Source organism: Microcaecilia unicolor, chromosome 1 (genome assembly GCF_901765095.1).
Source record: "Microcaecilia unicolor chromosome 1, aMicUni1.1, whole genome shotgun sequence".
Lineage (NCBI taxonomy): Eukaryota > Metazoa > Chordata > Amphibia > Gymnophiona > Siphonopidae > Microcaecilia > Microcaecilia unicolor.
Window position 1 is genome coordinate 29,044,902 of NC_044031.1, and position 6,015 is coordinate 29,050,916.

The following is a 6,015-nucleotide window of genomic DNA, read 5'->3' on the forward strand; positions in this document are numbered from 1 at the left end:
GTCTGTTCTAAAAATGTTTTGTCTAATAACTCTGAATATGTTTGAGGACTGATGCAACAATGTCATATGTATGTGAACCCTTCAGTTTTCTTAAGGCCAGATAAAGAGACTTCCTCACTAAAGGCTCTATCAATCCAGTGGACAATCAGCTCAGTGTTCAATTTTCCATGGAATGACCAGCACAGTCTGTTGTGATAGAGAAATGTGTTGGAGACCAGCCTGTGGGACGGAGTTGGGCGAGGTATGGCCCGTGTCGGCTGGGAGTCCTGGTGTGGTGTGGGGACTGCTGTTTGTGCAAAGATGGTGAAATAATAAATGAAATAATTTAAACAGTTGGGGTCGGTTTATGTGGTGATAATGTGGATGTTGGATGGGGAGCGGTGGCGACTGGTGGCGAGGTTGGTGAGTCATGGACGGAGGTGGCCCGTGTGGGGCGGGTTGCCACTGGGGTTGGGTCTGGCTGTCTGTTTATTGAGTTAGGAGATGAATCAGCAGTAAGCATTTTGATTGCTTTTATCTGTAAGCTCCCGCTGTAGGTGTGATTTTTTTTAACAAGCTTGGCATTATAATGTATCATACTATTGTAATTTGAATATTTTTGCTTATGTTTGACTTATTCTTGCTGTACACTGCCTTGAGTGAATTCCTTCAAAAAGGTGGTAAATAAATCCTAGTAAATAAAAATGATTAATTACTTGTGCTGAGTATGGTAAAAGCTTCATTCACAAGCCAGTCCTGACAAACCAGCGGAGAATCCATTCAGGAGAGAAACTATTTACATGCACAACATGTGGTAAAATCTACACTCAGAAGGTAAATCTTGACATGTATAAGAGAATCTACACTGGCGTGAAACCATCTACGTGTTCTGAGTGGTGGTATAAACTTCAGCACCAGAAAATCTGCACAAGACTGAAGCATTTAATTGTACTTGGTATGGAAGAACCTTCAGTGAAAAGGCAAGTGTTCAGTGGAGTGGATGAGTAGCCTAGTGGTTAGGGTGGTGGACTCTGGTCCTGGGCAACTGAGGAACTGAGTTCAATTCCCACTTCAGGCACAGCTCCTTGTGACTCTGGGCAAGTCACTTAACCCTCCATTGCCCCAGGTACAAATAAGTACCTGTACATGTAAGCCACATTGAGCCTGCCCATGGGTGGGAATATTGTGGGATATAAATGTTATAAATAATTTATCATATAAGAAAGAGTTGAACCCACCCAAAACATTAGCATAAATGTAAAATGGTTTCTGACCAAACTATTCACTTTTGCATTAAAAGGCATGCTTTGAGATAGAATCGTTTACTATACTTGGTACACATAAATACTTTCACTCTTGAATGGATTTTTTTTTTTTAGTTACATTTGTACCCTGTGCTTTCCCACTCATGGGCAGGCTCAATGTGGCGTACAATAGTTAATAAACAAACCATAATACAATAACATAAAGTACAGTAGACAAGGGCCACAGGAGGGAGAAAGAGATGACTGATGAGGGAAAGGAAGAGAGGGTGTGTGATAGGGTATCACGGAGTGAGCTGTGGGCTAAAAGGCTGCGGCTCCTGCAGGACTCGTGGTAAATGCTCTGCCAAAAAGGAAGGTCTTGAGACGCTTCTTAAAGGTCGGGTGATCTGAAGTGAATTTGATCTCACGAGGCAGCCCGTTCCACAGTTGAATGCCGAGATAAGGAAAAGAGGAGCCATAGATGGCCTTATATTTGAGGCCACGGGGAGCAGGGTAATGGAGAGTAAGGTACGAGCGGGCTGTGCTTCGGGAGTTCCTGGGCAGTAGGTTAACAAGAGGGTCCATGTAGGAAGGGGCTTCTCCATAGATAATTTTGTGCACCAATGCACAGGTCTTGAACGCGATGCAGTCCTTCACAGGAAGCCAGTGCAGCCGCTCACGCAATGGTCTCGAGCTCTCAAATCTGGATTTCCCAAAGACGAGCCGGGCTGCTGTATTCTGGGCCGTTTGCAATTTATTTTAGGAGCATACCTGCAACATCCTCCGTAGATACTATTGCAGTAGTCAAGACGGCTAATCACCAGGGACTGGACTAGATTGCGGAAAACGCCCCGAGGGAAGTATGGCTTGATATGCTTAAGTCTCCAGAGAGAGTAGAACATTTGCTGGACTGTGGAGTTCACATGCTGCTCCAACGACAGAGTTCGATCAACCAGGACACCCAGGATTTTTAGAGACAACGAGATAGGCAGGGTGAGCTCAGGAGTAATTAGCGCAGGAGGCCAGAGTTTGCGATAAGGAGAGGAGAGGATCAAGCAGTGCGTTTTCTCGGCGTTGAGCTTTAATCGAAAAGAATTTGCCCAGTCAAGCATGGTGTTAAAGCCGTTACGAATCCGACTGGTAATTTCATTCAGGTTCTTCTCAAACGGGATGCAGATAGTGATGTCATCTGCGTAGATGAACGGGTTTAGCCCCAATTTGGAGAGAGCCATTGCCAGGGGGATCAACATCATATTGAACAGGGTAGGTGATAGCGGGGAGCCTTGCGGCACTCCGCAGTCAGCTTTCCAGTGAGATGACAGGGTGGAGTTGGCTTGTACTTGGTAGGATCTGGATGTAAGAAAACCTCTAAGCCAGGCTAATACATTTCCACTTGCACCAAAGTAATCGAGGAGCCACAGAAGTATATCATGGTGAACCATATCAAAGGTGCTGGACAGTGAAAGTGAGGTCTGAGGTTAAGCATTTATTTATTTATTTGTTACATTTATATCCCACATTTTCCCACCTGTTTGTAGGCTCAATGTGGCTTACATAGTACCGGAGAGGCGTTCTCTGTGATAGGCTCTTCCTGAGCACATGTCCTATTGGGACTCTTTTTATTGGCTAGCACACATGTATTTAACGCTTTCTGATTAAAATACGTATATGCACACATTTTTATGTCTGCCTTTTTCATGGTCCCATTATTCATATACTAGTAAGAAATGCCCATTTCGGGGAAAAATGAAACGGGCGCTAGCAGGGTAATCCCCCCCCCTCCCCCACCGTCCTCCCTCCCGAGTTCCAGACCCCCCTCCGTGGCTTCCTTCCGAGTTCCAGACCTCTCCTCTCCCTCCCTCCCTCCGTCCGTCAGTGAGGCGGTTGCAAGTTTGTGTAAGTAAAGTTCGGAGCGCTCTCCCAGCAGCTGTCACTGTGGAAGTTGTGCGTTGTGTGTTCCCCGGCCCGCTCTCTGCGTCATCGCGTGTTGACGCGAGGTCGGAGGTACACTGACTGGAGGCCCGCCCCCGCCCTCTACGTCATCGTGTTTTGATGCGAGGGCGAAGCTACAGTGACTGCAACCTGCAGGCCAAACCTGATATCTCGGGAGCCTCAATTTTCCGGATTGAGGCTTCAATGGAATGTTGGAGGTGCCTTTTATATATATAGATAGATTGATGTCAGTTTTATATTTGCAGCAATATAACCACATTATTTTAATATATTTATATATTGATGTGATTATTTGATTATGTCATTACACTGCTTAAAATACTTTATTCATTTATATTTTTGCACACTTTCCTGTAATGACACACTACCCCTTTTCCACATATCCACTGTAGCATTTTTAATGTACATCTATAATTTTACATCGTATCAGAAACTATTGTTTTCTGTTTTTATGGTTCTTATGGATGTAGATATTCAGACTCCTGAAGCAGGTATTTCTTTACCGAAACACGGGACCGTGGTGTTCATTAAATCTGTGGTTTGCTAATAAAGGGGTATTTTTACTAAGGTGTGTTCGTGTTTCTAACGCACCCTTAAATTTAAGGTGCGTTAAACACTAACGTGCCCATAGAAATGTATAGGTGCGTTTAACGTGCGTAAACCATGTATGCGGGTTAACGCTAATGCGCCCATAGCGCAGCTTAGTAAAAATAGGTGAAAGACTTTTACCAATCTACCTCTGGAGTCCTTTTTGGTTAGATTGCCTTGCATCCCTTCCCTACTCCGTTGGACAGCACTTCTTCTGCAGGGAAATCCTTCCTTGTCTGTCTGGTATTAAAATTTTTAATCACACAATTAATTGTGCCTAATCAAGACAAGGATTTATGACACTGAAAATAAAGTTTTGATAAACTGAACTAAAGAAACTCTGAAATAAATTATTTGTGATAATCAATACTTTATTGATGCTGTAAACTTGGTATTGTACATTTTCATAATGTTTAAAAAAAAATCTATTCATGGTTCAAATATAACAGTTCATTGGCTTTTTCTGGAGTAAGGGATGCCCTGTGTTTGTCTGTGATGTGACCAGGTACAGAAAATAAACGTTCAGAAGGCACCGTGGTCACTGGTGTGCCAAGATATTTTCTTGCTAAAGCTGAAAAGGCTGGATAGTTGGATTTCTGGTATTTCCACCAATTCAAAATGTTGTTGTGGATTTGGTAAACGAGGAGTTAACCTCTAAAGTCTGAAAAAATAGTAGAAACTGCTGTTAGGTTATATATGACTTAATTGTTTTCTCAGCTTCTCGCTCTGACCTCAGGAAGGCCCCAATCAATGTAAACCATCCTGTTGTGAAGTAGTGTTAAATCTATTGAATCAGTAAGGGAAGGGCTCTTCCGAGGACCTTAGCGCATCTACCCCTCTGTTTCAGCCTCAGCACTGTATTGATGGCCTGTGAAAAATGGCTGCGCGCTAATGGTAACAGCATACAACCATTAATTGAAAACGGCGTAACAATAGTAAAATGAACACATAAAGACATAGAATGAAAGAGGAAAACTTGAAAGCAGCAAATTGAGACCTAATAATAGGACTATCTAGATTGTAAGCTCTTTGAGCAGGGACTGTCTTTTTCTGTATGGTGTACAGCACTGCGTATGCCTTGTAGCGCTATAGAAATGATAAGTAGTAGTAGTAGTATGTCCTGAATGGCTGAATTGGGTGGCAAATTGAATTGACACCTTCTCTTTAGCGGTTGACTTCTTTAGGCCTTACAGTTTCGGCTGGAGTATTGAAGACACTATGCAGAATTCCTTGTGGCTTCTTACATAGTAACATAGTAGATGACGGCAGAAAAAGACCTGCACGGTCCATCCAGTCTGCCCAACAAGATAAACTCATATGCGCTACTTTTTGTGTATTCCTTACCTTGATTTGTATCTGTCATTTTCAGGGCACAGACCATAGAAGTCTGCCCAGCACTAGCCCCGCCTCCCACCACCGGCTCTGCCACCCAGTCTCGGCTAAGCTTCTGAGGATCCATTCCTTCTGAACAGGATTCCTTTATGTTTACCCCATGCATTTTTGAATTCCGTTACCGTTTTCATCTCCACCGAAAAGTCGGATAGTACGGAAAACATACTTTATGGATAAAGAACAGGCATAGGGTATCTGTACTGTTTTAAAAATATTATTTAACAACACTAATCAGCAACAACAAAAAATGAAATTCCCTCTGCTACAATGGAAAACAGAAAGAAAAGCTGCACGCTTCTTAAGAGTGACACAATGACGGATTAATTGAGACTGTACTGTATCTGCATGTTTTGAACTTGCCTCATCGTTATACCTTGAGCAGAGATCCTGGATGCTACAGCAAGTGTCATATGCACCCCTGGCCAGAAATTTATGAAACTGACCAGCTGGCGAAAAGATGCGGCCTGCTCCTGAGGGAGAATGTCGACCAAACTAGACAGCTGCCGCAGCGAGTTCCGCAAGTGGATGCTCGTGAAGAGCTGGTATGATTGTATGTGGGCAGCAAGCATTAGAAAAGTCCATTTAAAAAATCTTGCATCCTCCCCTGTATTTCTGTCTTTACAGCAAAGCACAGGTCTGGCATCACTCCCCCCACCCCGGCTGCATTTCTTTCTCTTTACAGCATAGCACAGGTATAGCCTCACCTCCCCCCCCCCCCCCCCCCACCCACACATATTTCTCTCCCTTTACAGCACAGGTCTGGAATCACTCCCCCCCCCCCTTTGCATTTCTCTCCCTTTAAAGTACAGGTCTGGCATCACCCCTTCCCCCCCTGCATTTCTCTCTCTTTACAGCACAG